Genomic DNA, 11,908 nt, shown 5'->3' with positions numbered 1-11,908 from the left:
GCCCACTTCACATTAAGGGCCCGAAGCCTAAGCCGAGGAGCCCTACTGCCGAGGAGGTATAATGAGAACCCCTTAACGGCCCAAGAATGTAGCCGAGGACAACCTCACGCTCAACGTCTCACAAAACGCCTGAAGAAAAGGACAAACTCAGTACAAGAGCAGTACAAGCGAGAAAGCTGCCAACACCATAACGTGGACCCTAGCACCTGACAAGCCCATACCCCATACCATGCTATCCAGCTTTTCCCAACCACTCTGACATGAGGATTGATAGGACGAGTAATTGCCCCAAACAAGGAGAAACTGACACGTAGATGAAGAAGGGGAATTGAATACTAGTATAAAAGGGAAAAGAGAGCTAAAAAGTAGGGCCTCGGGGAAAAGGAAGGAGAAAAAGGAGGAAGAATGGTGAGAAGATACTGCTCCTCGGATTAATTCCGAGGAGTCAGACCTTTCAAACCACATCCGTGTAAGGCTTAGCTATACAGGCCAAATCCACCTTCGTATGGGCTTCCATGAAAATCCTAACTAAACCGTTGCCCAACGACCAAGGGCAGGCCTTTCCAAACCCACTCTCTACAAATCGTATTGTTCGGGCCCTTTACATACGAGCTCAATGTCATCCTTGGGTCGTTAAAAATCGTGTCCCTACAATTGGCGCCGTCTGTGGGAAGGCTTGCACGTTGGCGCAGGTGGTGGTGGAGTCAACCCTCTAGCAAGCAGAGGTTCGCGGGGTTTCCTCCATCTCCGGCGACATGTAGTTGTTGCTCCGACATAAACTTCTGCTAGGGGCTACGCCTTGCAGTGCTAATGGCGCGGGCAGCTCTAGGGGCTTCTGGCCTCAAGCCAGCTCTCCCCGCCCTGGTCTAGGGGCTTACGTTCGAAAAATGAATAAATACAAAAGAAAACTTACAAGTTTTGGACAGAACCAAGGCCTTGCATGGTCCTCAGACTCAAGCCTATGGGGAAACCAAGTACTCAAAAGAAAAACTACAAGTTTTGGACAGAACCAAGGCCTTGCATGGTCCTCGGACTCAAGCCTATGGGGAAACCAAGTACTCAAAAGAAAAACTACAAGTTTTGGACAGAACCAAGGCCTTGCATGGTCCTCGGACTCAAGCCTATGGGGAAACCAAGTACTCAAAAGAAAAACTACAAGTTTTGGACAGAACCAAGGCCTTGCATGGTCCTCGGACTCAAGCCTATGGGGAAACCAAGTACTCAAAAGAAAACTTACAAGTTTTGGACAGAACCAAGGCCTTGCATGGTCCTCGGACTCAAGCCTATGGGGAAACCAAGTACTCAAAAGAAAAACTACAGGTTTTGGACAGAACCAAGGCCTTGCATGGTCCTCGGACTCAAGCCTATGGGGAAACCAAGTGCTCAAAAGAAAAACTACGTTACATGGACTTTAGAATCTATCCGAGGAGAACTCCCCATTAGCAGTTGGGTTAATCCCTAAACCGCATAGATTCCCCAGTCTACTCTCGGATCCTCAGTACCAAAGGGATTGATGCAATATAGAGCAATATGTTGCTAAAAACACGATCGAAGTCCCTCACTGCTCGGCTATCCTCTCGGATGAATTATTTAGAGTTTATCGTTCTCGGACATTTGTCTTGCATGCATCGCACAGCGCTCGGCCGTTATCTCGGTTAGTTCCAAGAGTTTAATTTATTGAGAATTATTATTGTTATACTTGGTAATGTCAGCAAGTTCAAACTAGTAGGAATTTGTTTTAAGGTTTTTTCCTGCTCTAAATATCATTAAAGGAAAGTGTATATTTAATATTCATGCACAAAGAAGTTGTTGCAGAAGAGAAAAATATTTGAGATTAAACAAATTCATTTCTTATTAAGACAAAAGAACTATACAGTGTACAATGAAGGAGCTCAAATAAGCTCATATTAAAACTAATTACACAAGCAAAAAGTAAAGATACAAAGGAATGAAGGAAAAGCTGAAGAAGAGGTGCAGAGAAGAGCCGAGCTGCCGCTTCAAAATTTCGTCTAAGAAAGCCATTCCTCAATACTTTTACATGCCCATAACTCAGGCAGCCAAAGAACCCAACGTGGGGCCTGCACCGTTGAAGAAAAGGTGCAGAGAGAGCTTGGCTTCGGGCTAGCGCAGCTGAAGAAAAGGTGCAGGGAACCCAACTTGAGGCCCGCACCGTTGAAGAAAAGGTGCCGGGAACCGGAAGTTGAGGAGCCTCCACAAAAATTTGCCTGCGACAAGGCAGACGGCGCTGATGGTGGAAAACCTTTCTTCTGACATACCAAAAATCTGGTATGACTAGAGCCTGCTTCAGATTTTGACTGAAAGAGGTGGGGGTACCGTTCCCACCTTATCCAAGTGGGAGGACACCTTAAATCTGTGCCTCCCCTACCCAGACCACACCACCTTAAGTCTTGGAAGGGTCCGGTGCCTCTGTGGCGGGTGAAGTTCCTCCACCTCCACCCAAGCCTCAGACATATTGCACTAAGGGAAGACGACACTGGAGGTGGGAACTGGTTATGGATAAAGGGCTATGATTTTGAAGAGAGCAGAAGGGTTTATATGCCAGGAGAATAACCGCCTATCCTACTTATATAATGGGTAAGGAGGTGTCATTTAATTTAATTTGAGAAGATTCCCGAGAAACGCTGCAGACCAGGCAGCTCTGGCACAATTTCCAACACTATCCGCCACCCCAAGATTTAAAGGTCCTCGTGAAGGCGCGCCTCGAGTACTGAAACATCAAAGGACACTGCGCGGATGAAGGATGAAGTAACGCCTCTTAATTAGGCACATCTCCCATGCAAATGGAAGAACACAAGCAGCAGTAAGGCACGGAACTTGAGCAAGTCACGAGACGGGCTCAGCATCACCCAAAACCCTCCTCCCCAACTAAAAAGTCGGGAAACAGGATTTTGAGGGGCTATTGTGGCGCCTGAAATTTGAAATCCCGGCCCACTTCACATTAAGGGCCCAAAGCCCAAGCCAAGGAGCCCTACTGCCGAGGAGGTATAATGAGAACCCCTTAATGGCCCAAGAATGTAGCCGAGGACAACCTCACGCTCAACGCCTCACAAAACACCTGAAGAAAAGGACAAACTCAGTACAAGAGCAGTACAAGCGAGAAAGCTGCCAACACCATAACGTGGAGCCCAGCACCTGACAAGCCCATACCCCATACCATGCTATCCAGCTTTTCCCAACCACTCTGACGTGAGGATTGATAGGACGAGTAATTGCCCCAAACAAGGAGAAACTGACACGTAGATGAAGAAGGGGAATTGAATACTAGTATAAAAGGGAAAAGAGAGCTAAAAAGTAAGGCCCCGGGAAAAGGAAGGAGAAAAAGGAGGAAAAATGGTGAGAAGATACTGCTCCTCGGATTAATTCCGAGGAGTCAGACCTTTCAAACCACATCCGTGTAAGGCTTAGCTATACAGGCCAAATCCACCTTCGTATGGGCTTCCATGAAAATCCTGACTAAACCGTTGCCCAACGACCAAGGGCAGGCCTTTCCAAACCCACTCTCTACAAATCGTATTGTTCGGGCCCTTTACATACGAGTCCAACATCATCCTTGGGTCGTTAAAAATCGTGTCCCTACAATTATATATATGTGTACTAATTTTAGTAATTTTGTTATATAAAATTATATTTTTTCTCTAAAACAATATCATTGATTCTTTTAAGAGTAATGCTAGCTATACTCACAAACTTTTTCACAATATTTTTACAAACTGTTTTGGTAGCAAATTCTTATTGGTTCACACATGGACCCACCACTTACATTATTTTTTTTACTTACTAGTAACCACTTATCACATCAATAATTTATAAAAAAAATTTGTAGCGCTAGTATTTTCCTCATTTTAGTGACTATAAAAAAAATTTATAGATCTAAAATCTAAAACAAAATATACAAGCCCAAAAAAAAAAAAAAAAAAAATCAACAACAAAAATTAGAAATAGTAAAACTAGAAATATAAAAAATTAAGACCAATTAACCAATTTTATTTAAAATAAACAACCCTACCCTTTAAAAAAAAACAAAAATAATTTTGATCTTACCAACACAAGGGAAAAAAAAAAAAAAAAAAAAAAAAAAAAAAAAACTCAACAGCTAAGTAGTAGTAGAGTTAAAGGTTAAAATCACTGCACATAGCCAACAGTAAAGCCGCCCCCCTTAACTCAAAGTTCTGGTTTAGTCCCTGGTACCCGAGTAATTCTTAGGTACTCTCAAAGTATGGAAAATGGTGCTTCCTTTTTTCACATTCATGGTAGGGTTTACTATAAATGTGAGAGGAGGGAGTACCATTTCTTTGTACTCGAGAGTACCTAAGAATTTTCCCTGTGTACGTGTCATTTTTGAAAATTTATTTGCATAGTATTTATTGAATGATATAAATTTTGGTAACTTAATTGTATGGCAACAAGTTAAAAATTAGTTTATTTCTAAAAATTTTAAAATCTATATTATTTATTAAAAAAAATTGAGGCAAAAGAAAAAAAAAATTTGCCTTTTCCCAAGAGTAATGTTACACATTACATAAAAAAAATTTGACAATATTTTTCACATCAGTCAAGTTGACAAGTTTTTACTTGTTTTTATATAAATTCACTACTAATATCATTTTGTTTTACTTGCCATCAGTAATCTGCCATATTGTCAATTTTTTTTTTCTCTTCCACATATAGGCTCATTAGTCATCACTAATATCTTTTTTTTTTTACCTGTCGTTAATAAACCGCCATAATTGCTTGGGAGGAGGGAACCCATGCTCTCATGTGTGTGTGTGTGTATATATATATATATATATATATATATATATGATAAAAGAAGACTAAAAGGTGGTTGTGGTTGTGGTGGTAGTGAAAGGTGGTGTTGAGTAAAAAGTTGATAATGAATTGAAAAACCGTGCTTAACCACTCAATAAAATTTTGGTGTACATCATTGGGCAAAAAAGTAAGGAGTATAGTACCAAACAATAATTATAACACAGACAGAGGAAATGAAAGCAAGGTGAAGACTGAAGAGAGCTCTCGTATAATTGATAATTGCTAGTATATATATGAGACATTTTAGGAACACATAAAATTACACAATTTTTACCATAACTTGTAATATAGTAAGTTATAATTAGAAAAAAATTTTCCTCAACCCACCACCCCATTTCTATTGCTTCTTGCAGCAATGTAGCTATATTGCTAAATTTTAGCTCCTCAAACACTAAAATGATGCTCCAGCAGTGGAGCTAAATCTATTTTTTTTAGCTCCACTGCTACAGTGCACATCTATAGATAGATGTGCACAGTTCATGAGAGCTAAAAAAAAAAATTTATTTTATTTGGCCCGTGATTAAAATAATAAAAATGCCTCTTTCTCTCTTTCAGTCACTCCGTGCTCTTCGACCCACGCCTCCGTCGGCCTCAACGTCACCGGCCCAAGCCGACCCAAGCCCCAAGCCGCCGATCCACGTCTCCGACCCACGCTTCCGCCCATTTCTCTTTCGTCGATCAGACCCACGCTGACACTGTCCTCCCCAAGCCGCAAGCCACCACTGCCGCCCATCTTTCTATTCTCTTTGCTGTGATTGAGTTTTTTTTTTTTTTTTTTTTAAGTATTTTCATATGGGTTTGGTGGCTATGTGTGGTGGTGGTGGTGATTTTGGCTATGGTAGTGGTGGTGGATGATTTTGACAGTGGGTTTGTGGATTTTGGTTGTGGTGGTGGTGGATGATTTTGGCTTTGGCAATGGGTTTTGTGGATTTTGGTATGAGTTTTGTGGTTTATGGTTGTGGTTTTGTTTTTGTTTTTTGTTTTTTTTTTTTTTCTATGTTGTGTTGTGGTTGCCAAAGTAGAGTGGTGGTTGTGGCTGGTGGTGGTGGTTGTGGGTGTGGCTGATAGTAGAGGTGGTTGTGGTTGGTATTGTGGATGTTTTTTGGATAGTGAGATATATTATTTTATTGTAGAGAATATATTATTTTATTGTGATGTTTATATTATTTTATTATGTTAAAAGCTAAAATAAATTCACTACTGTAACATGTGTATAGATAAAATAGATAAAATTACTTTTAATAAAGTTAAAAAGTTAAATTTTTAGTTCCACTTATGTGAATGCTCTAATTTACCACATATAAGTTTGTAGCAAAAATAATGTAACTTTACGATGGTAGCTTTACTCTTATGTATATTATTATAATAATGTGTACGTGAGATGTCTCTTCCATGTGATGCTGATGATAATGATCAGTGGGCCAAACGGTCCCACAAAAAAATATCTTCTTATTAATAAGATGGATAGACAGGATAGTTGGGCACTTTAATAGGCCGGTTAATAAAACAGGTGGACGGGACCCACCAAATTTGACAGAGATACTGAGGTGGTTTCACACGAGATAGGGTTAGATGCAATGGTGACATGGTCATCTCTTATCACCATTATTATTCAGCAAAAAAAAAAAAAAATCACCATTATTACATAAAACTCTTTTTCGTTTCACACCAGGCTGACAATGAAATGCACATTATGTTCCTAATTGAGACACCTTCTCCTGGGATGATAATAGTAAGTACCAAGTAAGTAGGCCACAAGTTCCCACTTGCAGGTATTAACAAGTACGTAGGCATCATATACTATATAATAAAAATTTAGCTTAGAAGTCGTGGTTGCGTTAAATAATTTTATCAAACTGTAGAAATTTTTATAGATTTTAAGAAAAAATAAATATAATTTTTTCTCTCCTATAATTTTTAAGTTGATAAAAATCTTAATTTGATTACAATCCTAATTTTTCATCTAATCCTTTATTAAAAAATATTAATTAAAAAAACAAAAAAGAAGTAAATAAGAGAATTAGTCTATTGCGTATCAACCTAGGTTTGAGTTATTTATTTATTATTTTTAGATAAGAAAAAATATACATTGTGTATCACAAAACATAAAAGCAATAAGATAAAATAAAAAACCAAAAGACAAAAAATAAGTAAATAAAAAAGAATTAGTCTATTCTGTATCAAACTATCAACCTAGTTTCAAGTTTTCTTTTTCTTTTTTCTTTTTTTAGATAAAAACAATGGTATATTTGTTTTTATTAATTTTTTTGGATAAAATAATAATAAATGTTTTAACAAAATATGCCACCTACGTTTTGTTCATATCAACTTTTTCTTTGTTTATCTGGATAAAATAACAAAGCATGTATAACTTCTTCACAATTGAAAATTCTCTATATATACTATTTTTTTTTTATATATATTCCTATTCACAACTTCTTCTTCTTTTTAAGGCTTCTTTTTTGTGTTTTTATTTTTATTATTTTTTTATATATAGAAACACTACTTATTGTTCTAACCATTTTTTTTTTTTTTGTCCTCCATTATCAATAATTCTCCTTTTTTAATAATTTCTATATGTTGATTAGAAATCTAACTCTCTTTTTGTTTTTTTGTTTTTTTCTTATAACTCAGGCAATTCGACATTTGTGAAATCCATAGTAGAATGCTCTATCAAACATACCATCCACACTATTACAAGTAGGTATTACTCTATAAAGGCAATTTTAAATCCATTATATAGGGTTTCATATTTATTAATGGGTTGAATTTGTGTTATGTATATATTTGCGTTTTAGATTAAATTAACTTTCTTGAATAGTAAAATTTTTATGTTACTATTTCCCATTTTTATTTTTGTTATTAGTAATATTATATGTGTGTAGAAGTGATTGTCTATTGTCTAACATTATGAGCATATAAAATTTCACTGTAATTATTATTAATTTTTTTGGTTTTTACATATGTCAATATTCATACCTATATATAGCACCCACAAGACATTTTGGAGAAAAAAAAAAAAAAAAAATCTAATACACAGCATGTTATGAATATCAACAACACATTCCTTCACAAGATTGCTATAACCAAGTAATATTAAATCTACATCAAGAAAAGAATCCACACCTCAATATGATCTTGCATTTTTCCTTGAACTAATAACTTTTTTTTAACAATTGTCTAAATCTTTTTTCTTCATCAGGACTCCTTTAATATTAGATTTTCACAACTCTCCACTTATCTTTAAGGAGATCCCGTTTAGATAAAAGAGACCATTAGTGTATCAAAACGAAGTCTAAATAAATGTTTGAAAAAAATTCCATGTAGGCTATGCACACAATTTAGATGTAACTACAAATGTCTTATAAGACAATCAATAAGTTAGAAGAGAATATTTTTTCCCCTTTTATATATATATATATATATATATATATATATATGTTGTGTGATTGCTTGAGACCTTTAATAACAATACTTTATATACAATTTATATGATCTAAACTCAAGTGATTATTAATTTATTATTTCTCAATAAAATTATTATAAATTTTATAGTCAAAACTGTGCAACACACGGAAATAATACTAATATCATATAAATACAAGTTCTCATGAAATAGTACAAAATCTTCGGATGGTCCATGAGCAATAACCAAAAATAATAAGTCAGTCAAGCTCAACAAATGTCTCATAAATAAATAAATAAATAAATAAAATCAACAAACGACTTTAGTTTTTGACCTTGTTTTCATGAAATTAATTTTCATAAAAAATGTAAAAGAATCAGAGAATATCTTAGGAGTATATCCATGGTGCTACCATGTTTTAGTGACACTTTTTGTTGCGAACTAGGGATATTAATGCGAACCCGAAGAATTAAGGGAATTTTTTTTTTTTTTTAATACGAATCCGAAGTATTCAAAAAATAATAATAATAATACTAAAATTAAGCGATTTAAACTAGATACTTGAGGATGATTATCCTATATTCTCAAACAAAATAAATTGTTCGATTTACTTGAATTCCTCTTTCATTATTTCTTCTTTTGAATGATTTTTCAATTATTCATAAAAGAATTTAGTTAATGGAGTTAGTTTAAAATAGGCTAAATCTTGTTATACATTCTTTAATATTACACACTTCTTGTAAAAACACAATTTCAATTAACATTGGTTTCTCAAAAAAAAAAAAAAAAATTGTGAAATAGCAAAATCTTGTTTCGTGTGTTTTCAAAACACGATTTTAGTTAATGTGATAATGTGTACACAGTAAATGTGCAATAGCTTAGCGGATCGATGTGTGATAAAGTGATAATCATTGCCCTTTAAAACATTTTTTAATTATTCATATAAAAACTATTTAATGAAATAGTTTTGATAGAACATTAGAAAAATATATTAAAAAAGTGCTACTCAAATTGATAGTGTAAACATCTCTAATTATATTTAGGACTGAGCAAACTCCGAGTTGGGTTGGGTTCAAACCTGCTCGCATCCTGACCCAATAAAAATAGACCCGAAATTACTCTCACTGGAAACCCACACATTCGGGTCAGGTAGGGTTTGGGCGAGTAAATCTGGTCTGGTCGAGTCTCTCATATATTATTTTTTAATAAAAAATTTCATTTTAAGGGCGTATTAATCATTATTTGTTTTTATGAAACAATATACTATTAGTCAAATGGTTCATTGTATAACCTGCAATAATTTTTTTTATAAAAAAATTATCTAAAATATTCTAAATTTAATATTGATCATGTTATGACATTTCCAAATGTGATAATTCTATTTATGTTATGTACTACAAATAATATGCAACATGCAATAATATCAAAAAAGTGATCTAGACACTTTATTTCCTTCCAAAGCAAAGTTTAAATTCAAAATGAGATTCTTTGGAATTGAAGTCTAATGGATGGAAAAGTCTATACACTTTATTTCTCTATAATATTCAACATGCAATAATATCCAAAAAGTCCAAACATTTTATTTCCTTCCAAAGCATAGTTTAAATTCAAAATGGAATTCAAATTTGGAATCAAGGTTTAATGGAGGAATGCTAATTATAGAAACTTCAATTTTGGCTAGCAATTGATCCATCCTTATTTCTTATTTGAGATCACAAACACAACTTTAGGTTTTAATTTCTTATTGCCTTTTTTTTTTCCTGACTTTCGTGTATTTATGATTTTTTGTTTCAATACATTTATCTTTTTTTTTTTTTTTGGTCGTCGACTTTGGTACATTTTTTGATATATATTCACTTGAATCGAGTTAGTTAATGTTTTAATATTAAATTTGAATCCTAAAAATCAATTTGGAAAATGCAGAGGCTTAAATAAGGTGACTAAAGATAAGATATTTCCATTGTAATTAAGCTCTTAAATTCAAATTTAATTTGACATTTCTATTGGGAAAATTTTTAAAAAGTGGTTGAATATTTTCTCAAAATAAGTTGGGTCCTTAATGCCAAGAGACTACCTTTTAAGGTTTAATTCAAATTTGAATGGAAATAAAACGTAGAAAGTATAAAATATGCTTGGGTCTTAAATGAGGATATTGGAAAAGGAACTAAAAGGGAAATCTATAATAGGATTTTTTTAATATATATTTGTAATCAGAATTAATATATATATATAGATATATAAGCAAAATTACAACTTACCTACATGTGGTTTGGCTAAAATTTACGTTGCCTACCTGTGATTTAAAATTTGACACTTTACTCAAATCTGGTTTACTGGGGTCTAATCTGAACAAACAGTTTCGGTGGAAAACCTTATGTAAAGATAGTTTTCCGTATTTGGTAGCATCAGAAAAAATAAGTAAAAGGAAAATTATCTTTAGTCAACATAAAAAGTATGGTTTATTTTTAAAAATTGTTTTTCACTAATTTTTTTTGGAAATTTTTTTTATCTCACATCAAGCTAAATAAGAGAAGTTAGGAAATTAATTAATTAGGTTAAACAAATCTGGTTTACAGGGGTCTATCTAATCAAAACAAAAGACAATTTTGATGGAAAATCTTGCCGTAAAGATAGTTTTTCATATTTGGTAGAATCAGAAAAAAGAAAAAAAAAATGTAAAAGGAAAACGATATTTAGTCAACATAAAAAGTATGACTTATTTTTAGAAATTTTCCACTAATTTTTTTTTGGAAATCAATTATATCTCACAGAAAACTAAATAAGAGAAGTTAGGAAATTAATTAATTAGGTTAAACAAATCTAGTTTACAGGGGTCTAATCTAAACAAACAAACAAACAATTTCGATGAAAAATTTTGTGTAAAAATAGTTTTCCGTATTTGGTAGCATTAGAAAAATATGTAAAAAATAAAAATATCTTTAGTCAACATAAAAAGTCTAGCTTATTTTTAGAAATTGTTTTCCACTATTTTTTTTTTTTTTTGAAAACAACTCTATCTCACAGTAAGCTTAATAAGGAAAGTTAGGATATTGTTTTTCAACTCATTTAAGGTTGCTACCAAACATAGAAAAATTAGATAGTTTTATAGAAAACGTTTTTTGAAAAATGACTCATTTTCTAGAAAACATCATCGCTAAAATAAACAAAGCGTAATCTTTTTTTTTTTTTAGAATACTAAGTATTTTTAACACACACACACACACGAGGAGAGTGAAGAAGGTTTTTAAATAAATTTACAGTGGTATATATCCAAAAGAGTCTAAGCGTAAACTAGTTGTGAAACAAAATTATAAAATTTGTTGTGTATTGATATTATTAGAAATAATATGAACTAATAAAGACAAAAATTTAAAAGTAGTGTCTATTACACACTCACTAATACACACACATAAAAAAAGAACAAAATTTAGCTACAAAATTTATTGTAGCCTAAAGCTACAACTTTACTCAATATCTTTTTATTGGAGGTGTATTTTGAGAATTTCACAATTGGATTACATCTTCTTCTTATATCCTTCATACTTGCAAAATTTCAAGAAAATTAAAGATCAATTGTTATACAATCAAGAAATTGTTTTAATTGTTATTTTTTGTAGTTTAAGATTATGTATAAAATTTAAGTTTACAAATCTTATACTAAATAATATTTGA

This window comes from Quercus lobata, chromosome 3, assembly GCF_001633185.2.
Source record: "Quercus lobata isolate SW786 chromosome 3, ValleyOak3.0 Primary Assembly, whole genome shotgun sequence".
Classification (NCBI taxonomy): domain Eukaryota; kingdom Viridiplantae; phylum Streptophyta; class Magnoliopsida; order Fagales; family Fagaceae; genus Quercus; species Quercus lobata.
This window is presented reverse-complemented; position numbering follows the sequence as displayed.